Source organism: Ipomoea nil, unplaced genomic scaffold (genome assembly GCF_001879475.1).
Source record: "Ipomoea nil cultivar Tokyo-kokei standard unplaced genomic scaffold, Asagao_1.1 scaffold0875, whole genome shotgun sequence".
Taxonomy (NCBI): domain Eukaryota; kingdom Viridiplantae; phylum Streptophyta; class Magnoliopsida; order Solanales; family Convolvulaceae; genus Ipomoea; species Ipomoea nil.
Window position 1 is genome coordinate 1,815,084 of NW_017617303.1, and position 24,459 is coordinate 1,839,542.

General features: G+C 38.3%; 1 long non-coding RNA gene across 1 annotated transcript; it reads left to right on the top strand.

Moving 5' to 3' along the window:
- The first annotated feature begins 6,113 nt into the window (after positions 1-6,113).
- Positions 6,114-20,055, top strand: LOC109178920. Its single transcript, XR_002053791.1, has 3 exons — positions 6,114-6,408; positions 8,037-8,042; positions 20,044-20,055. It is a non-coding gene; the product is annotated as an uncharacterized LOC109178920 (long non-coding RNA).
- Positions 20,056-24,459: the final 4,404 nt, after the last annotated feature.

Sequence of the window (24,459 nt, forward strand, 5' to 3'; positions counted from 1 at the left end):
TAATCGGGTTTGGCAAGAAGGGCAAGTTGAGCCCGAGGTTCATTGGTCCATATGATATCTTAGAGAGGATGGGGAAAATGGCTTATAGTATAGGTTGGCATTGCCAATTAAGTTGGAGAAGGTTTATAATGTATTCCATGTGTCTCAACTAAAGAAGTATATTCATGACCCATCCCATGTCATTAATTTGGAGGTAGTTGAGATGGATGGTTTTTTGACGTACGATGATGTGCCAATAAGGGTTTTTGATACAAAAACACGAGAGACAAGAAGGAAGGATATCAAGTTGGTGAAGGTGTTGTGGTCTAACCATCAAGTTGAGGAGCCCACTTAGGAGGTGGAGGATGATATGAGTAACCGGTATCCTGAGCTGTTTCTTTGAGATAATTGTTAAGTTAAGAGGATGTAAATTTCTTTTTTAAGGGGGTAGAGTTTATCCCGAGTGATTTTGGTTTTAGGTTTCTCAAACAAGCCTTCACTGCTGGAAATTATGAAATTTCCGACCACTTGAAAGTGATCTTAAATCAAGTCGAAAGTAAAGAGTGGTCGGAAATAACAACAAAGCTTTTTCCGGATACCAAAAGTGATCAGAACAAGACTTTCGACTTGATTTAAAATCACTTTCAAGTGGTCGGAAATTCCATAATTTCCAGCAGTGCTTCCTGTGGGGTATTTTCCTTCTACTTAACTTGTGGTATTTGGTGGTAAAATATAGAAATTTCTATAGAATTATAACATATGTTTTATAAAATTCTACGTGGTGTGAATTATGTTTTACAAATTCTTATTTTTGGTGTGAGTTATATATTTATATTATATACTATATATATAATAATTACTTTAGGGGGTGAAGTGAATCTTAATTAGTGTTAAGCTAATTATGTGAGTTTCCTGGTATTCTATTCTTTAATTCTTTTTAGGTGATTCTGCATGAGCATGAGACATGACAGCGAATCATATCACTTAGAGCGCATTTAATATTAGGCAAAAACTTGTGTGAGACCGTCTCACGGATTGTTGTCGTTGAGATGGGTCAGGTCAATACGAAATGTAATACTTATAGTAGCAAATGTAATACTAAATCATGAATAAAATGTTTATTACTTATATCGGAAAATGAATTTCTTTTGAAGTAAAATGTAATACTTTTACATTTTGATGTAAAAGTATTACTTTTTTCAACAAAAGTATTATATTTTCCCTTGTAAGTAACAAACACTTGTAATACTTTTACATCGAAATGTAAAAGTATTACATTTGTTGTCAAAAGTATTACAATTTCTCTTATAAGTAACAAACACTTTATTCCTAAATAGCATTACATTTGCTAGCATAAGTATTACATTTGCATATCGATCCGACCCGTGTCACGGATAAGGATCCGTGAGACGGTCTCACACAAGTGTGACCCTTAATATTAACATTTATTAGTTAGTTAGTTGGCTATTTGGATTTAGATTTGTTTAGTTTATCAGTTAATAACCTCAAATTTATTTTATTGTATTAGAACATTCTTTTCGGTTGGGCGGCTTTGAAGCTGGACATGGCGAAGGTATATGACTAGATGGAATGGGCTTTTTTTAGAAAAGATGATGCTAGGGATGGAATTTGCTAGAGGATGGTTTGATAAGGTGATGTTGTGCCTTACCATGGTTAAATATAATATTTTGGTTAATGGTAGCTCAAGGGGATTGGTTCCCCATCTCGTGGGCTCAGACAGAGTTACCCCTTATCCCCTTATCTTTTTATCATTTGTGCAGAGGGCCTGACCCTGATGTTGCAACGTGAATGTGGTCGAGGTTTTGGAAATAAAGCGACATCTCTCGGCTTATGAAGCTATGCCAGTGAAAGTGGTTAACTATCATAAGTCCAGTATTGTGTTTAGCTGTAATATTTTGGTGGATGACAAAGAAGCAGTAGTAGGCCTGCTTAATGTTACTGAGGCGCCGGATTTTGGGAAATATCTAAGACTCCCTTCAGTGGCAGACTATAATAGGAGGTTGGTATTCTCGTATATTAAGCAAAAGGTGAGATAAAAATTCGTTCCTAGAATAAGCGGTTATTGTCACAGGCGGGGAAGGAAATTTTGTTGAAAAGTGTTGTGCAAGCTATGCCCACGTTCACTATGAGTGTGTTCCTGCTTCTAGCTTATTTGTGCGAGAATCTGAAGCATTGTATGAATAGGTACTGGTGGGGTAACGCGGATGGGAGAAGGGGCATTCATTGGTTTGCTTGGAACAAGATGTGGGCGCCTAAGAAGTTTGGGGAACTAGGGTTTAAAAAGATGCACTCTTTTAATTTGGCACTCCTTTGGAAGCAGAGGTGGCATTTCATGACTAACCTAGACTCATTGGTTGCTAGAATTTATAAGGCCATGTATTACCCTAACTCCTCATTTTTGGAAACCTCGCTTGCTTGGTCATAATCCTAGCTACTATTGGAGGAGCATTTTTACTGCACATGGTTTAATCAAGATGGGGGTTAGACGACATATTGGTAATGGTTTAACCACTATTTGGGAATAAACGTGGCTGCCAAACAAGGAAAACCCAAGGATCATAACTGAAGTGCCTCCACCTTTAAATAATGTGATAGTAGCAAATTTGATGAGGACTGATGGTTTTGGTTTGGATTTAGAGATTTTGACGGATATATTTAATAATAGGGATACTGAGCTTATACGGAGGACACCTATTTGCTTAGACTTTGAAGATGCATGATTGGTACTGGTTTTGGGGATGTGAGAGCGTAGTATTCTATGTGTCATGGTGAGTTATGCATTCAAAGAAGGGAAAGATATAGGTTTGAAAAGAATGTCAAAGTAAGATGTATCGTCAAGTGTAAACAAATTGGATGTCCATGGTCAATAACCCTAAGATGGATTAAGGAAGTGAACTGTTGGAGGGTTACTGCATTCAGAGACACTCATGATGGCTGCTCTTGGGTGTGGGAGAATTCAAGTGTAAAGTCTAGCATACTAGCTAAGAGGTGGAAAAAAGACATAGGTAGCAATTCAACTCGGAAAGTCAGTGAGTTCAAGGAGAGATTGGCCACTGATGACCACTTCCATATCACCTCAAAGGTTATTTATAAGGCCTAAGCTTACCTCTTATACATGTAAAATAGGTTCCAGTTCAAGTTCAGAGGTCAGAACTTGCTGATGAAAGGGAATTGAATGTCGATGTTGAGCCTATTGAGGTTGAGCTTGTCCATCTCTTATTTATTTATCCTATTTACTTAATATTTTTCTTATTTGAATGAGGTTGTGGTTATATTTGGAACTTTGCTTATTATATTTTTTTAGGTCATTTAAACTGCACCAGATGAGATACCATTACCCACAAAATTTGACTTTGGAGATGGTGAAGCCTATAACATGTCTATACAATATGAAAGCATTGAACCTGCAGCTGGTGAAGGAATTCAACCTGAAGGCCATAACATGTTTGAAGCACCTCCCCCTCCCAAAAAGCTTTGAAAGACACCTGAGCTAACAAAAAAAGTGAAGATGGTTGCTAAGAAATCTGGTACTGCTCCATAGAGGAAGTATAGGACAAGGTCTCAAATGAAAACCAAGTTTGGTGGAAATAGTAAAAACCGAATTCAAATTGAATAACCTTGTAGCAATGATGTAATTATGTGTAAGTCTTTTTATTATACTGTGGAAAGCGCAACTTTTTTGCTGTTAAATTTGCCTCTTCCAGTTTAGAACTTTAGCAGCTGGTTCTCTTGCTTTTGGATACTTTGGTCTTTGACAGTATGTATTGTTGTGTTTTTTATCAAAAGTAGAAAACCCGAAGGTGATGTGAAAACAGCAATGTCGAATGCTTTATGCTTCTAGTTGATTTGGCTAGTTTGTAGAGTTAATGCCGCATGAAGTCCTCCGAGTATAGTGGTCTTGCCACGTTAAGTCCTAAACTTTCAAATTGACCATCTGTGGTCATTCGACTTTCAAATTTAGCCATTCGTGGTCCGAGTTAACCACCCATGGTCCTTCAACTTTCAAAATTTAACCAGCCGTGGTCCTCTTGAAAGGACCATGGTTGGTTAAAATTTAATAGTTGAAGGACCATGGGTGGTTAACTTGGACCACGAATGGTTAAATTTGAAAATCGAAGGACCACAGATGGTTAATTTGAAAGTTTAGGACGAAACGTGGCAAAACCACTATACTCGGAGGACCTTAGATGGTATTAACTCCTAGTTTGTAACTAGGAGGAGTATAAACTAATATCTGTGTCGTGTTGACACTGCCTTAAAAGCAATTGTGACCAGGGTATTGCATGCTCCCGACAGGACTCACAGATATTTGCAGTATTTCTGCTTAACGAACTCAGGCAAAAGATGAAATTGGCATCTCCGTATCGAAATGGGAAGCCAGGTTATATAGTATAAACTATAACAGGGTCCATCGCTTGTCAGCCATGCAAAGAAGCAAGAAATATGGACAGAAAATGGGAAGCTGTACGCATGTTCACGCAATGATGAACATAGTGCGGACAAGGTGGTCAAAAGACCCACAAAAATAGGGGTTAAAAGAATAAGGCGAGAGCAAAATTCTGACCCCACCACACCGCGACTCGCGTGCGAACCGAACTGAGCGGGCGGGTAGTGGCGCCCGCTCGAGATTTCTCCTTATTCCCTCTCCATAACATTTCAAACCTTCTAAAAAGGCTTGGAGTATAAAAGGTGAGAAATGTTGGGTTAGCCAAGCAATGTGGGACAACTAGATGGAGACAAACTCAATGAATGCCTCATTAAATGTTCCCAACAATTCCCCACACATTTAAGGTGGCAAGGCTAGACCCACTAATGCTTGAGTCTGCACATGAGCTAATTTCCATATCAGTGTATTATACTTGAACTGACATGTAGTGATATTAAGTAACTTGTTACCGGTGAGTGAATTGTATCTTGAACTCCTCGGTTAGTTGAGTTTTGAACTTAAAAGCACTCATTAGCCTTGAAGAATCCCTGTTTAGTCTATCTCAACATAGACATTTCACTCTGTCAAGTCTATCTCAATATAGACTACCCATAGCAGGCTTCAGAGTAGGCACTGTTTTCTACAGTCCCTTTTAATGTAAGTCTTTCCGTGACTTCGTTTGACCACCAAGGTGGTATCCATCACGAATTTCTTACCTCATTGGGTTTTAATCCCATCTCCCTTGAAGTATCAAAGACGGCCTTTCGATTTAGACCTTTTGTGAATGGATCTGCAATGTTCTTTTCAGATCTCACAAACTCCATTGTGATCACCCCATTTAGTATCAACTGTCGTACAGACTCATGTCTAAGTCTTATGTGTATTCTCTTGCCATTGTAGACACTATTTTGCGCAACACAGATGGCAGTTTGTGAATCACAACGAATAGGAACAACAGATGTTGGACACCCCCACAATGACATGTCTACCAGTAGGTTTCTCAGCCAATCGACTTCTTGGCTTTCCAGATCTAGAGCTATGAACTCAGCTTTCATAGTTGATCTGGCAATGCATGATTGTTTAGTTGACTTCCATGATATAGTAGCTCCACACATAGTGAATACGTATCCACTAGTTGAGCTTGCATCATCGCTACCATTCACCCAATTCGCATCACAATACCCTTCTAGTACAGTTGGGGACCCTTTATAGTCAAGACCCCAGTCTATTGTGCCTCTCAGGTATCGAAGTACTCTTTTCAGTGCATCCCAATGTGAAGCAATAGGGTTGTGTGTGTAGCAACTGAGCTTGTTTACTGCGTATGCAATATCGGGTCTAGTATAGTTCATAAGGAACACTCGACTTCCGATTATCTTTGCATACTCTTCTTGTTACACACCAGCCTCTACGTTCTTTGACAGTTTTACACTAGGATCGAAAGTGGTCATTGCCGGAGTTACATCATAACTCGCAAACTTCTTTAGAAGTTTCTCCGTGTAATGACTTTGAGATAAAAGATAACCTGTCTTAGTTTTTGTGACTTTTATCCCAAGTATTACATCAGCTTCCCCTAGATCCTTCATGTCAAAGTTGTCACAGAGAGTTCTTTTGGTCGCATTTATATCCTTAATATTGGAGCTAAAAATTAACATATCATCTACATAGAAACAGATAATCACAATGCTAGACTATCGACCCGTGCAGTGCTGCAGCTAACGCGTTAAGTATCCCGCCTGGGGAGTACGTTCGCACGAATGAAACTCAAAGGAATTGACGGGGGCCCGCACAAGCGGTGGAGCATGTGGTTTAATTCGATGCAAAGCGAAGAACCTTACTAGGGCTTGACATGCCGCGAATCCTCTTGAAAGAGAGGGGTGCCTTCGGGAACGCGGACACAGGTGGTGCATGGCTGTCGTCAGCTCATGCCGTAAGGTGTTGGGTTAAGTCCCGCAACGAGCGCAACCCTCGTGTTTAGTTGCCACGTTGAGTTTGGAACCCTGGTCCCTGCGGGATCTATCTCTTTAGTGTATAGGCAGGCATCTGACCGGTTAGTAGAATAACCCAGGTCTAATAGAGTTTTATGAAATTTTTCATACCACTATTTAGGAGTTTGTTTCAAGCCATATAGAGATCTCTTAAGTCTACATACTTTCCCCTCTTGACCTGGATCAACACACCCGGGAGGTTGTTGCATGTAGATTTCTTCTCATTGAGGAATGCGGTTTTAACATCCATTTGGTGAACTATCAACCTGTGTAAAGATGTCAAAGCAAAAAGAACACGAATGGTTGCTATCTTTGTTACTGGTGAGTATGTATAGAAGTAGTCTTCACCGAATTTTTGAGCGTAGCCTTTGGCTACTAGCCTGGCCTTGAATCTTTCAATTGAACCATTTGGTCTCAATTTTTTTTAAAGATCCATTTACACCCAATTGGTTTACAGCCCTTTGGCAGATTAACCAATTCCCAAGTGTGGTTAGATTGGATAGAGTCTAATTCACTCTTAACAGCTTCTTTCCACAGTGTGGAATCTACCGAGCGCATAGCTTCTTGGAAGGTTTTTGGTTCTTCTTCTAGGACTAGTTGACATATGAATTGATCACAAAGTTCATTCAGATCTTTCAGTTCTGTCATATAGGTTATGAAATTAGAACAAAAGTTTTTCTCTGTTCTAGGCCTTTTGCTTCTTCTAGGCTCCTCAGAGTTACTTGTGGAACTAGGAAAAATAGTAGGAGAATTTTGGTGTAGGCTAACATCAGGTGAAGTATAAGCCTTTTTCATAGGAAATATAGTTTCAAAGAAAATGGCATCTCTAGATTCACACATTGCACAATTTTCTAAATACATGAATCTATATGCAGCACTATTCTCAGCATACCCAACAAAGATGGCATCCAGAGTTTTAGGTCCCAGATTGGGCCTCTTGAAGGACGGTAGTCCTACTTTTGCCAAGCAGCCCCATACCTTAAAGTAGTTAAGATTGGGGGTATGGCCCTTCCATAGTTCATAGGGGGTTTTTTCAAACCCTTTGTGCGGTACTCTATTTAAAATGTGGTTTGCTATTAGTGCAGCTTCCCCCCCCCCCCCCACAAAGATTCCGGAGCACCTGAACTGATCAGCATTGCATTAATCATTTCTTTGATAGTTCTATTTTTACTCGCAGCAATGCCATTTTGTTGGGGAGTATATGGTGCTGTTACTTCATGAATAATGCCATAATTTTCACACAGACTTTTAAGTGTGTTTGACTCATATTCTCCTCCTCTGTCGGATCGAAGCCTTTTAATCTTTTTGTCTAACTGGTATTCTACTTCATTTTTAAAAACCACAAATTTCTGTTCGGCTTCGTCTTTTGATCTTAATAAATAAAGTTTTGTGAAACGTGAGAAGTCATCAATAAACGTAATGTAGTAACGTTTTCCACCTCTACTTTCAGTGGTTTTGAAGTCTGCTAAGTCAGTGTGAATAAGTTCTAAAATAGATGAAGTTCGACTATTCACTGTAGAAAAAGGAATTTCTAGCATACTTAGCTTCATCGCAAGTTTCACATTGTGTGCATGCATCATTAGACAATTCTGGCAACATATTCATGTTTTTTTAGTCTATTTAAGCACTTTGTACCAACATGGCTTAATCTATCATGCTAGAGATTTATTGAAACAACAATGTAAGCAGAAGATGAAGCTTTATTATTAGCATTGTTTGGAATGAAATCACAAATAGTTGAATTGGAACCATCTACAGCAGTATGATTTCTAGCTACAGAAGCATCTAACACAAAAATGCTTCCACGCAGATATCCCTTTCCCAAATATTTCCCACAGTGAGTCAGAACCAGTCGGTCAGACTCAAAAACCATTTTTATTCTAGCTTTATTGAGTAGGCCTCCAGAAATCAGGTTTCTACGGAGGGAAGGGACATATAGCACATTTTGCAATAATAGAAGCTTCCCAAAATAAAGCATTAACTCTATTTTTCCTCTACCACTTACCTTAGAGATGCTGGAGTTTCCCATGAATACTTATTTTTCTCCAGTGTTGGGCTCAAGCACCTTAAACAAGTCCTTGTTGTTGCAGAAGTGGCGAGATACCCCGGTGTCCACAACCCATTCGTCTAGATCACCCACCATATTTACCTCGGTTATCACAGCTGCTACAATGTCTGTGTTCTCCGTATTTTTCAGCAAGTGAGCCTGGTTCTTTGGCCCTTCATTATTTGGCTTCTGACCAGTCTGGCTTGTGGATCATTTCCTGTGATAACAGTGTGCAGCACAGTGGCCTCGTTTTCCACAAACGTAACATTCGTTATTATTTTTTTCTCTTTTTTCTGAATTTTCCCATTTTTGAAACGATTGTTGCCATTTGGTTTTGAGTTCCGTTATTTGCTTCTAGAACTCGCACCAGTCATTGGCTTATCAGAACCAACATTTGTTTCAACTACATTAGCTTTAATATTATCAGAAAGAACACCTGACATTTGCACCAGACGGTTTTCTTATTCAATGTTGAGGCTGTTGATTAACTGTTGCAAGGTGTAATTGCGCCGATCATGCTTCATTTTATTTTTTAAGTCCACCCATGAATCGGGCAGCTTATCAACCAGCGAATCTCACAGGATGACATCATTCACTTCACCCCCTTCTGCTTTCGTGTCAGCAACCAGGTTTTCAAAGTCATGTACCTGTTCAGTGATTGATTTAGCATCCGTCATTGTGAAGTGCAACCAGTGACCCACAACATACTTTCGCCTTCCAACATTATCAGCGCCATATTTCTCTTGCATTAAGTCCCAAATCAGTTTGGCAGACTTATGTGGCGAGAACATGTCAAATAGAGGATTGGTTGTAACACCCCAGATTTTCAAGATATTTAAAACTTATAAAATAAAGGTGAAATCTCATTAAATCCCAAAACATAATACAAGAGTACGGGGTGCTATGCCACACCTGAGCTAGAGAACTCAGGTGCACAGGCTAACTAACTAATATCCTCAATAATGTAACGCATAAACATGGCACGCAGGCCGAAAGGGAAGCTATCTACTTCTACGTTCCAAGTTCTAGCGCGCTCCAGTGACCTACTCTTCTGTGCCTGAAAGCCAAATATATCTGTTCAGCGAGAGATGCTGGTAACCCACTCCAACGCGTTGAAATACAATACATATATATATATATATATATATATATGTATATATATATATATAGATATACGAAAAGTCATTTTGAACATGAAGATATATCCTACGAACTCTAGCTTTTAAAACAGGGATAGACTCAACAGATAGGGCTAAGCACGGACAGCAACTATACCAAGCATATACAGTTTACAACAGGCAAGACAGATAAGATAAGCACAATTAATAATCATAACCCAACATATACGATCCCTGGTACAAATCTCATAGTCTCATTCCCAAGATACTCATAACAACAACTCATCCATACTTCATCACATAGCACACTTTGTTGGCGCCACAGGACCAATCGCATGCCCATACATGAGGGTCAGCGCATATAGCTCTGACACGGCCCCGCAGCACCCTGCCCCGTCTCACAGCACGGAGGGGTCGATCGCAACCGACCGATGAGCCGCAGCTCTATATAATATTTATATACCTGACCGGTCTTTACCATCCTGGTTAACAGTTGGGATGGTTCTCAACCCATTCAACTGCCCGTATAGTGGACCTTTGTCCTATATAATATTTATATACCTGACCGGTCTCTACCAGCCTGGTTAACAGTTGGGATGGTTCTCAACCCATTCAATTGCCCGTATAGTGGATCTTAGTCCTATATAATATTTATATACCTGACCGGTCTCTACCAGCCTGGTTAACAGCCGGTATGGTTCTCAGCCCACCCGACTGCCCGTATAGCCCGATTGATCTTCAACCAAGTCGGGGTAACATGCACACATAACATATAGCAAGCACATGCAACCCACATTAACACATTGGGAAGGGGGAGAAAACGTATAACAAAACCTATGCGTGATCCTTCACATGCTAAGAATAGTCCTAAGGGGTTCATACTTCTTTCACCTAGGTCAACGTGATACCAATTCGACTAACATGCAATATACAAGACTCATACGACCTACGAACGGTACCCGAAAATCAAACTAGACATAGGCACGATAGACGGAGTCTGTTGGGACACCACGGGGGTCGGGGGAACATAAAACGGGGAAGCCGGGATCCCGAAGAGTGGGAATTTCCAGCGGGTAGCCGGTGGGTGGGGGATCACCCGCCGGCTGCCCGCCGGTATGTACTGTTCCGGGCAGCGGGTGCCCGGCGGGCAGCTGCCTGCCCGCCGGCTGCCTGCTCCACTTTTTGGCCGCGGGTAGGTGGCGGGTCCCCTACCCCCACCTACCCCCCACTGACTCTTTTTCACCAAAAACGCCCCGGGAACCTTTGTGGAACCCGAAACCATGCTTAGACACTTTCAAACGCAATTGATAACACACGTAGACAATTAACGGATCAAAATCAAGAAACAAACGGCACATAACCTATCATGCTTTTCTAAACATAATAAACACCCAATCATGCGAAATCCCACCCAATATACCAAGAATAATACCATACGAATTCCACGATATAACCTAGGGTTCTAATTATTTTTAAATCAACAAGAACACGATTCATCTTCCAAAATCAAGATTCGATAGGAATATCCTATAACTATCAAGAACCTCATATAATCATTAAGAACATCAAGAACACCATATAATTATCAAGAACGTCATATAATCATCAAGAACACCATAATTATCAAGAACCTTTCATCATCAAGATCACCCATGGAAATCATCCCACCAATCATCAATAATAATATCACAAATCATCAATACACAATAATATGGGGAAATCCTAAGAGGGGAATCATAGCTATGAAAATAGGTTTTGTTGAGACATGGGTTACCTCTTAGCCTTAATTAATTCCTTGGCTACGAAGGGTCTTTCTTTAAGCTTTCTTGCTTTCTTGATTTCTTCTAAGGGAATTCTTGGAGCTCTTTGGGGTGGTGGAACGTTTATTGTGGTGGGGGCGTTCTAGGTGCCTCTTAAGTCCCCTATTTATATATTTAGGAGTCCTAGTTAGGAACTAATATTGTAGGCTTGCTAATTCTATTTCTTTTGGAACTAAGGATTGGGTTTAGGGATAAGGGCCCCTGGACTATGGTGGGCCTTTCCTAATTAATTATTGTGATTTAATTCTTTCTTTTGGGTAATTGATTAAATGATTTAATTGATTTTAGGGATCGTAACACGGGGTGTTACACCCTCCCCCCCCCCCCTTAACAGGAAGCTTCGTCCCCGAAGCTTGGTCCTTGTCGAGTGACTTCTTCCTAGTTACCTGGTGCGAATAGTTCGGGGTAGCGTTCCCTCATCGTGTCCTTGAGTTCCCATGTTGCTTCCTCGGTCCCATGATTGGTCCAGAGAACTTTCACCATTTCTATGGTTCGACGTCGTGTGGTCCTCGTCTTGGTGTCCAGGATTCTCACGGGTTTTTCTTCGTATACTAGTGACTCGTCGAGGTCCACGACCTCGGGTTGAAGTACGTGTCTCGGGTCGTGCACGTATTTCTTTAGCCGGGATACGTGGAATACGTTGTGTACTCGTTCTAGTTCAACGGGTAGCGCGAGGCGATAGGCTAGGTTCCCAACTCTTTCTATGATCTCGTAGGGGCCGATGAATCGTGGGCTGAGCTTCCCTTTTCTTCCGAATCTCATCACCCCTCGTGTGGGCGAGATTCTCAACCAAACCTTGTCCCGGGTGTTGAACTCGGCTTGTTTCCTCTTTAGATCGGCATAGGACTTCTGGCGGTCCTGGGCAGTCTTCATCCTTTCCCGGATGTGCTTGGTCTTGGTGATGGTATCTTGTAGGTGTTGGGGACCTAGTGCTATTGGGTCGACCATGTCTTCCCAACATAAGGGGGTCCTACACTTTTGTCCGTATAGAGCTTCGTAGGGCGCCATACGAATGCTTGCGTGGTAGCTGTTGTTGTATGAAAATTCGATGAGGTCTAGATGTTCCTCCCATGTCCCTTGAAAGTCTAACACACAGGCTCTTAGCATGTCTTCGAGAGTTTGAATGGTTCTCTCGGTCTGGCCGTCCGTGGTGGGGTGGAAGGAGGTGCTTAGCTTTAGTTGTGTTCCCAAGGCTAGCTGCAGGGATTTCCAGAATTGTGATAGGAACCTGGAGTCTCTGTCGGATACGATGTTTCGGGGGACTCCGTGGTACTTTACTACTCGACTCAAGTAGGCTTGGGCTAATTGCGTCATTGTCCACGTTTCCTTCATAGCGATGAATCGCGCAGTTTTGGTTAGTCGGTCCACTATGACCCAAATCTTATCCTTGCCGGTCTTTGTTGGGGGTAATCCTCTGACGAAGTCCATGGATATGGAATCCCACTTTCCTTGTGGTATCTCAAGGGGTTGTACGAGTCCCTTGGGTTTGCATCGTTCGGCCTTCACCCTTTGGCAATTCAGGCACTTGGCCACGAAATCTGCGATCTCCTTTTTCATGTTGGGCCACCAAAACGACCTTTTTATGTCTTGGTATAGTTTGTCACCTCCTGGGTGAACTGAGTATGGGGAGTTGTGTCCTTCTTCCAAGATTTGTTGTTTCAAGTGGGGGTGCGTTGAGGGCACGCACCACCTTCCTTGGTAACGGAGACTGTCGTCTTCATGTATTTTGAAGGGCCCTTCCTTCCCTTGGGTCAGGTCGCGGCGGATCTTACCTAGTTCCGGGTCCTGCTGTTGTCCTATTTTGATTTCTTCGAAGAGTGTAGGTAAGACTTGTGCGTTGAGCAAGTGGGCGTCGGGGTAGATTTGATCTTGCTTTATTATTTCCAAATTCAGTCTTTGGAAGTCCCTGTACAGCTGGTCCGGTAGGATCCAGGTGGTGTTGAGAGCGTGGCTAGTCTTCCTACTTAGGGCATCCGCCACCACGTTAGCTTTTCCCTCATGGTATTGGATGTCCAGGTCGTAGTCCTTTATGAGTTCTAACCACCTTCGTTGTCTCATGTTTAGGTCTTTCTGGGTGAAGATGTATTTGAGGCTCTTATGGTCCGTGTAGATCTTGCATTGCACACCATATAAGTAATGCCTCCGAATTTTTAGTGCGAACACGATGGCGGCTAGTTCGAGGTCGTGGGTGGGGTAGTTCTCTTCGTGGGTTTTGAGTTGCCTGGATGCGTAGGCTATTACTCGGCCCTTTTGCATTAGCACGCACCCCAGTCCCTTTTTGGATGCATCACTGAAGACCTCGAATCCTTCTTCTCCGGAGGGGATGGCGAGTACGGGTGCCGTGGTTAGCTTATCCTTCAATCCTTGAAAAGCCGAGATGCAGTCGTTGTCCCATCGGAAGGGGGTTTCCTTTTTCATGAGTTTGTTGAGGGGTTGGGCTATCCTGGTAAAGTCGGGTACAAACCTTCTGTAGTAGCCTGCCAAGCCTAGGAAGCTTCGGACTTTTGTGAGTGAGCTGGTGTGGTCCATTCCTTAACGGCACGGATTTTGGCGGGGTCTACCTTAATTCCTTCCTTGGTTATCACGTGACCCAGGAAGGCCACACTGTCCTTCCAGAATTCGCATTTAGAGAACTTGGCGTAAAGTTGGTGCTTCCTTAGTGTTTGCAGGGTTATGCGGAGGTGTCTTTCATGTTCTTCCTTGTTGCGGGAGTAGACTAGGATGTCGTCGATGAATACAATGATGAAGTCATCCAAGTGGGGTCGGAATACTCGGTTCATAAGGTCCATGAATATGGCAGGTGCGTTGGTGAGTCCGAAGGGCATTACTGTGAATTCGTAGTGGCCGTAGCGTGTTCGGAAAGCTGTTTTCTGAATGTCCGGTCGGGCCACTTGTATTTGGTGATACCCGGATCTCAGATCGATTTTCGAAAATACCCCTGCCCCTTTAAGTTGGTCGAATAAGTCGTCAATTCGGGGAAGGGGGTACTTATTCTTTATTGTGACTTGGTTAAGTTCCCTGTAGTCGATGCACAGGCGCATGCTTCCATCCTTCTTTTTGACAAACAACACTGGCGCTCCCCATGGGGAGGTGCTAGGGCGGATGTAACCCTTGTCCAGCAATTCTTGTAGTTGTGTTTTCAGTTCCTTCATTTCTTTTGGTGCCAACCGGTAGGGTGGTTTAGAAATCGGGGCAGCGCCTGGTACGAGATCTATGGTGAACTCGACTTCTCTGGCTGGGGGTGCCCCGGGGATTTCGTCCGGGAAGACGTCGGTGAACTCGTTTACTACTGGGATGGTTTGTGGTTCGGGGATTTTGGTGTTGAGGTCCTCGACCGTACATAGGAAGGCCTCACTCCCCTTGTTTAGGTATTTCTTCATTTTCACCATGTTTACCAATTTGATCCCGGCTTCCCGGTGGGTCCCACGGTATGACACTCTCTTACCGTTCGGTCCCCGTAGGACCACTTTTTGTTCTCCGCATAGGATCTGTGCGTGGTATTTCCCTAGCCAATCCATGCCCAAAATCACATGTACTCTATCTAGTTTGAATCGGATAAGGTTGCTGAGAAAATCCACCCCTTGTATGGTAATCATTACATTTTCATACATGCGGTTGCATTTCAGGATCTCGCCGGAGGCCACCTTGACCTGAAGTCGGACCTTGGTGCTGGCGTTGAGGTCGAGCTGAGTGGCAAACTCAGTTGCTATAAACGAGTTGGTAGCCCCCGAGTCAAATAGTATAGTGGCGGGGGTGGCGTGTACCAGAAAGGTTTCGGAGACTATGTTGCTATCTCCAATCCTGGCTTTGCTTAGAGTAAGGATTCTCCCTTGAGTGGTTGGTGTTGTGACCTGTTGAGGTGAGGTGGCCCTGGGGTTTTTAGGTCCGCGGTTGGAGTTCATATGATTTCCTTCGGATTTCCTTTTGTACCCCAGGTGTGTCTCCCGGGGTTGGTTGGGCACTTGTTGTAGTTGGGATGCCTTGGCATAGGCCTCCCCGAGGGTTCCTAACTCTTGTGTGGCCAGGGCTTTTTGATATTCGGGGTCAAGGCCTGTTATGAACTTTTCGATCTTGATCCTCTCGGTGGGTACTAGCTCTGGGATGAGGCGAGCCAGTCGGTGGAATTGTTGGTAGTATTCCGTGATCGAGGTTGCACCTTGTCTTAGGTGGGAGAATTCTTCGTATATGGTGGCTCTTAGATGATTGGGATAGAATCGTTCTCGTAGTCGTGCCTTTAGGGATTCCCAGTTGAATTCATGGTTATGTTTACATGTTGGTCCCTCGTGGTCCCACCAGGTATCGGCCTCATGCTTGAAGTAGAAGGAGGCTATTCTTACTTGGTGGTCTTCGGGGCATTTGGTTGCCCTGAATATCTTGTCGAAAGTTCCGATCCATTCCTCGAGGGCTGTGGGGTCTTCGTTCCCTGAGAAGGTGGGTGGTTGATGTGCTGAGACTTGGTGGTGGATTTCCAAGTTCTCGTTTCTTGGTAAGGGTTGGGGAATGGTAGTCCTCAGTGCCTGGGCAATTTGGGCCAGGCGTTGCAGATTCTGTGTCAAGAATTCCTGAGTGGGGAGTTTCGGTGTTCCTGTCTGTCCCTTTTTCGGTGCCATCCTGGTGTTCATAAGTCGATGTTATTTTGTATTCTTACCTGGATGCAACAAGTGAAGGGGGGAGTTTCTTTTTAGAGAGGGAGTAAGTGGGTGGGTTATGTGTAGGTTTCACAATCTCACCGCGCGTCCAAGGATTTCCAAATCTTATGTTCCTAAGTACCTAGAGTTTGAGCTTAAAGTCCTAAAGTCTGGTCTAAGAGTCTTACCCTAGGGTCAATCTTAGGCTCTGATACCAACTGTAACACCCCAGATTTTCAAGATATTTAAAACTTATAAAATAAAGGTGAAATCTCATTAAATCCCAAAACATAATACAAGAGTACGAGGTGCTATGCCACACTTGAGCTAGAGAACTCAGGTGCACAGGCTAACTAACTAATATCCTCAATAATGTAACGCATAAACATGGCACGCAAGCCGAAAGGGAAGCTATCTACTTCTACGTTCCAAGTTCTAGCGCGCTCCAGTAACCTACTCTTCTGTGCCTGAAAGCCAAATATATCTGTTCAGCGAGAGATGCTGGTAACCCACTCCAACGCATTGAAATACAATACATATAGATATATATATATAGATATATGAAAAGTCATTTTGAACATGAAGATATATCCTACGAACTCTAGCTTTTAAAACAGGGATAGACTCAACAGATAGGGCTAAGCATGGACAGCAGCTATACCAAGCATATACAGTTTGCAACAGGCAAGACAGATAAGATAAGCACAATTAATAATCATAACCCAACATATACGATCCCTGGTACAAATCCCATAGTCTCATCCCCAAGATACTCATAACAACAACTCATCCATACTTCATCACAAGATATATAAACGATCTAAATCATATCTTTAATTGTACTATATTATATTTGATGTTCTAATTTAAATAATTATATATTGATTCATATATTATTAATATATTACAACAAATCCATTCCGTGCATCGCACGGGTGCAAATACTAGTTAATAAGAGTAATAAAATTAAAAAAAAAAAAACAAGGGTAAAATAGACAATCCATATCCCCTTTTTTTTTTTCCATCTTTCATGGAAAACAAAATCCTTGATCCAACCAAAGATTTTGTTTCCTCAAATTTGAGGAATTCATTTTCCAATGGAAAACAAATTCCATGAACTAAACACCAGAAAACAACATTTTCTTCCACTTTACAGGGCGTTTGGTTGGAGGGGGGAATTATGTGGGAAGAGAATTGTAATTCCATGGGAGTTGAATTACTGGGAATAAAGTGGGAATTTAAATTCCAGTGTTTGGTTGACAGGAATAGAATTACTGGGAATTTCAATTCCAATGTTTGGTATACATGGGAATTGAAAGGGAATAAGTAGTATAAAGTCAAAAATGTCCATTATTGTTGTTAGACATTAATTTTAGGCTAAAAAGGAAGGAATAATTTTGACTCATCACTATCTTTTTTTCCCAGGAATTAAAATACCAGGGGGGACATGTGATTTTAATTCCATGAAAATGGGGGAATTACAATTCCATGGAATTGCAATTCCCTCCAACCAAACTACGGAATTTAATGGCCTTTGAAATTAGGTGGGAATTAAGTGGGAAGGGAATTTAAAATCCCTCCAACCAAACGCCCTGTTAAGAAAAATATTTTTCTTTAAAAAACATTTTCCATGAACCAAAAGATCCCCTTAAAAAAAAAAAAAGAAAAAAAAAATTTCTCCGGAAAACGGTATCTTGTTTTATTTCGTACTTTCCACACGGTCGGCTGCTTAAACTATTATTTCCTTTCTGAAAAGAAAGAAAAAAAAAAAAACTATTACTTCCTTCACTTGCAAACAAAAAGCTTGACTTTTTATAGGGACGACAACTGTAACCAAGATTCTAATTTCAGAAAATGATTTGATGATTTTTTTTTAATTGGAATTTTGATATTATTATTATTATTATTATTATTATTATTATTATTATTATTATTATTATTATTATTATTATTATTATATTTTATAGGAAATGCTACTATGCCGATTGATATTGTACCTCTTCATACTATATAGGTCAAAGTACTTATGAGGTCCTTGTACTATAGTATTTTATTCAATTTAATCATTTTATCTTAATTTTATTCAATTTAATCCCTATACTTTAAAAAGTGAAACAATTAAGGACAATAGCTTATGTAGCATTGGCATTATATGTCACGTCATCATACTTACATGCTAACTCATATATTATTTTAAAGAAGGTCGCAAGTGAAACATGTAGATAAACCTGATCATTAGCCTTAATTAGATCAAGTGTTCTTTGAAAACAAAAGTTCGCCACCTACAATCTTCAATAATGTGCACCAGAAGACACAATACTGTGCTCTGAAAAGCACAACAATGTGCAATGGAAGTCTTGAACACTCCGTTGAAGGGCCTTCGGAATTCAAGTGACTTGATATTCAGCTTATATGTTTGTTCTTCATTGAAGGGCCACCAGGTTCAACTGGCTTGATTTTCAATAGAGGTTTGGATAAACATGATTGACATAATCTTCATGGAGGGGCTTTTATTTTCATGATCATTTTATTGTGATCTATGAATAATATTTTCAAATGTTTACATTATTTTTTCCTATGATGTTTACATAGAAATGAAAACTCCAGTTTATAGCGGTAGGATATAAGAGTTTTCATAAGTTCAAACTCTTTTGATATTATCTAATTAAACAAATTAGATAATATTAAGACTATCCAAAATATTCAAATATTTTAATATTATCTTTATTAAATTTTCAATGTCAACCAATGCACGTTTTTAAAAATAATTTCATTCTAACCCTTGATCTGGACTAAACTAATGAATGAGACTAAATCATATTTTCCACTTAAAGGAAGCTTTTCACCTAATCTCTTTTATATATATATATATATATATATATATATATATATATATATATATATATATATATAGGGAAGGGTTCAGGGGTATAGTTTCCCGTGCGGTTAGATCTGAGTCGTTGATCAAATCTAGATCAACGGCTCAAATCAATGAAAATTAAAAAAAAAAAAAAAAAAAAAAAAAAAAAAAAACCGCGTGTCTGGAAGTAAGAAGCATAAGCTAAAAATGGTGCACCTTAAGTGATAGAAACACGCAGCTTAAGTGTTAGATCTTAAGCACAAACTCACGCACATTAAGTACAAACTCCACGCACATTAAGCACAACCCCACGCACATTAAGTACAAAACCCACGCACTTTAATTATTAACTCACATACCTTAAGTTTCAACAACTACTGACATTAAGCACAAACTTACGCATATTAAGTACAAAACTCACGCACATTAAAAACAAAACCCGCGCACTTTAAGTATTAACTCACAGACCTTAAGTTTCAACAACTACTGACATTAATCACTAACCTCACACACATTAAGCACAAACCCTACGCACATTAAGCACAAACTCTACTCACATTAAGAACAAATCTCACGTACCTTAAGTAAAAAAACCTACACTTTAAGTTTTTACAACTACTCACATTAAGCTCAAATCCACGCACATTAAGCACAAAACTCACGCACCTTACGCACAAGACTCACGCATCTTATATACAAAACTCACGCACATTAATCACAGAACCGCTCACCTTAATTTTGACCTAGATGCAAAAATTACAAAATTGCCACCGCGTTTTTTTTAAAAAAAATTTTGATAATCCTGGACGTTGATTTAAGCGAGATGAATCACCCAGATTAAACCGCACAACCACATTTGGGCACCCTAACAGCACCAGAACCTAATTATATATATATATATATATATATATATATATATATATATATATATATATATTTGTTTATTTATTTATTTATTTATTTATGTCCGGTGAAAACTAGATAAAAATAACAGTTTTCTCATTTTTTTTTGGAGAATTAATAGTTATCTTAAAGTAGAATAAATAAGAAAGAGAAGATTTTGAAATATAGAACTAAACAGAATATTCTTTCCTTGATCACCAATTAAGGAGATTCTAATCTACCAAAATCTACGGGCAGTTACGCCATGATTCTTGAGATTGTGGGCACGATTCCTCACGACCATTGACTTAGTTAATTGTTGGTCCCGATGAATTAGGTTATAAATATGGAATGGTGAATAAACTTGAACTCGAAATTGAAGTTTTAACACAAAATATGCAACGGAAATATATTAACCACTTTTTAATTATCTTGCAGTTTTTTTTATCTTGCAAATACTTAGGTTGGTTGGTTAATACTAAATATATATAAATGCCTATAAATAAAGAGAGAGCGAGATTTTTATTGTGGTTCGATCAAATTCAGCCTACTTCATTCTTTTCCTAAAACTCCTAAGAAGATTTGCACTATTATCACTTAGTATACAATAGAGAGGACCCGAGCCTTGGCCACAAAACTGGCCTAAAGTTTTAGGTTTTTAACAAATATAAATCACTTGTTACTCCGCATCTTTCTACTTTTTCGAGTAGAGATTATTGGTTGATCACACAAAATTGTTGACTCTCCAACTTGATGTAGACATGGCCTGGGATCTTCTTAATGATTGCCAAAGTCTTGAGTTTGATCTTGAATTTTTTTAGCTCTTGAGATTTATTTCTCACTGATCGCGGGTTTGAATACTGAATTATATTCCTTTTCTCTCTTAGCACTTGTAAGCTAACAAACACCTTATTCAGCTTCGAATCGAGGTATTTATAGACTCATTTGAATATGTCCAATGAAGTGTTCAATGGATTTTAATCGAAGATTTCCCATCAACGCCAACTTCTTGATCAAATCTTTGGTGTACTTGGTTTGGTTGATGAAGATTCCTTCATCATTTTGCTTGACTTGCAATCCCAAGAAATAATTGAGTTCTCTCATCATGCTCATCTGGAACTTGCTCTTCATTAGCTCAAAGAATTTCTCACACAGCAAAGGGTTGGTGCTCCCAAAGATGATGTTATCAACATAAATTTGAACTAACAGAATATGATCACCATACTTGATTCGATATAGGCATTAATATTATACTCCGTTTTTTTGGCAAATGGTAAATATATAGTAATTGCTTGTCTTTGAAATATTAATGCCTTTTAGTTCCTCCTATTTTTGGCATTAAATTCATAATTAAATTATTATTCAATTTTGGACAAATATTAAGTTTTAAATTTACTATTTGAATTTTAATTTAATATTAAAATGTATATTAAATTACCTGAAATATTGCAATTTCTCTAGGATATATATATATATATATATATATATATATATATATATATATATATATATATGAGTTAATATATATTAAAATGTAAAATCCAAGCATGCTATGTATGTTTATAATCATTTTATTGTTATAATTATGCATTTAGAAAAAGCATGTTTTAAGGATGGATTTAATATATTATTAACTCATAGTCTAAATATTAAATATCATTCAACCTTGGATCCTTAGGCCAATTTAAGATATTATGGTCCATTAAGACAGCTTGTTTGGTTTCTCATTTAATTTTGAGCATATTTAAGTCCTATATTTCACTTGAGACTTTAAAACTTATTTTGAACAAACTATTTGGGACCTATCTTGGGGTCATTAAAGTATGGATCCCACCATTTTGATTGATATTTTAAATAATAATTATAACTATTTTATTTGACTTATAACATATTCATTATGGTAATAATATTGATTATTATGCATAACATGTTCACGTACTAAGTCTTAATGGGTCATTAAAGTATGGATCCCACCATTTTGATTGATATTTTAAATAATAATTATAACTATTTTATTTGACTTATAACATGTTTATTATGGTAATAATATTGATTATTATGCATAACATGTTCACGTACTAAGTCTTAATTATTACTGACTACCATATTTTGTTAATGGTATTCATGGTTGGTAATAATATTAAGTTTGGATATATTTCAATACTAGACCATTTTATATCCATGTCATATAACTCACTTGGATCATTGAGTTTTTGGGTCTAATTTGAGTGATTAAGTGCTATAATTATTATCTTAGGTCTATTTATGATCCATTAAGAATTTAAGAATTATAATTGTTATTTTGGCCATTGAGAATTACAACTATTGTTTAAGTTGATTATATATATATTTTTAATCTATCAATAGTTTTCAGGGTCTTAATAATAATATTAATTCATTTAATAATATAGTAAGCAATATAGTTGGTATATTGCCTTTACATGGTAATTTGATTATTACCTTAATTTTAGTCTCCCTAAAAGACATTATAATCCTGGTTAATTATTATGTGATAATATGAGATTGGCATTCAGTATCCCTTAATTACAGTTTTGCTTTTTATTACAGTTAATAAATGGCATTATTAATTAATCTTATTAAATTTAGGGGTTAATCTCGTTTATTACCTTTCATAATAATTATTATTGCTTGGTAATCTATTATGTTTAGAAAGATTACCTATTTGGTGATTATTGTTATGTGACGTTGCATTGAGGTTACTGACGGTGAAGATGTGAGAATTTTAGCACTATGGGAGATGCGATTTGCATCATTAAGGTAAGTCATTAAGTTTTTATCATTATTTTTTGATAAATAATGCTACAGTTATAGTTTGACTACTATATTTTTTGAAATTGCCACATTTTATTTCTTTATTTAAAAAAAATGAAAACATTAAGAAGGTGTATTACAATACTTTTGTTGTTATTATGAAATGTAAATGGTGATTATAAAATTATTTATTACCATTAATACTTTAATGATGACATTATTATTATGGTTTATTTATGAATCCTGAATTGTTCCCAATTATGTTTATGTGGCAATGCTTCAGACAAGAAATTTTTTGTTTAGGCAACTAACTATTGCCATTACTGTACATTTATTCCATAATTCATTTAGTCTTTGAATTATGATTAATGTTATTGCACATATTTGGTTATGTGTGATTCATATTCTTTGGACTGTTATTTTATGCATTTGATCATATTAAGTGCGTAATATTAAGTTTAATTATGTAATTAGGGTTTGTAGATTTTAATTTACAAATGACAACATATCATTTTGGCTTGATATTGTTATAATTTGTGAATTCAGTTATTTCTCATAAATTTGATCTTTATGCATTAAAACATTTTGTCATGGGCTTACAATTTAAAATATCAAAGATTATTGAAATCTCATATTGTAAATTGCTTTAAGTTATGCAATTTGTTTGGAATATATGAGTTTAATGTTTAATTGTATGCTTTTTTTTTGTCCTAAGCATAATATTCTGTTTTAAATTATGCAATTTTTATTATGCCTTTAGCAATGCATAAATTTGGAATGGAATTATATTAGTTCCTAATTAAGTTGGACTAATGCATAAACTTTAGTTGCGGCAGTGTCTGAATTTAAGCACGTTTAGTCCGTTAATTGAATATACAATCTTTAGATCTTCCAAACGATTTTACTTCAAACATGAGAACGCATGACTTAGGGAAGTTTCTTGGGGAGGAATACTAGTTCTATGGCCCTGGCTTAAAAACCTTGTTGCTACTAGTCCCCTTGCAACACTACTCTGTCTAAGGAGTTGGTATTTAACCGAGCTTCATCTCGACTAGCTTTCTCGACCAACTTTCCTGGGAGTATACCTAATAATTGTCTATCATGTGTTGGTTTAATTTGTTTGTTAGGCTTTAAATTCCCCTTTTGCCAAGTGATTACAATTTTAGATTAATTAAAGAGTAGTCACAACATCTTTAATTTACTAAAATTGTCTAAAGTTTAAATTACATGAAGATGACAATGATAATTGTCTTGATCTTATAATTTTAATTTGGTTGGGGAGTAGCCACAACATCCTTAATCAGTTAAAATTATATATTAAGCGGTTTATCTTGATCACATAAAACTTTAGACATATCGTTTGTGATTAGTTATATGTAATATGATGGAATTTAGCCCACATGCAATTTTTTTTATATTTGTATAATTAATAAGGATTCATCCTGGACTACGGTCATAATTTAGCCCACATGCAATTATGTATCGAATGTAGTTTAGTAGTTTTATCAGTAATGATAGAAATAAATCAAATTTATTTAATTTATGTTTATTTGTAAATAATTCCATCTCTATCATAAAGTTTAATTTTATGATGTAAACTTTAGATCATATTTCTTAATTTATCCACATGGATTAAGGAAAGGAACATGATTTCTCAATTTTTTATTAGGGAAAATGGCACTTTTTCCCCCTGAGTTATATACTTATAGCACTTTTTTCCCCCTCAATTATTTAGGTAAGCACATTAGCCCCCTCAATTATTCTAAAAGTGGTTATTTCCATCCTTGATATATTAAATTGACATTTCTACCCTTAAAGTAAACATTTTATTTATTTTACTTCTCCAACAAATTATTGCGTATACGTAGGGATGACCACGGTTCAATTCGAACTGAACTGGACACTAAAGCAATCGAATTTA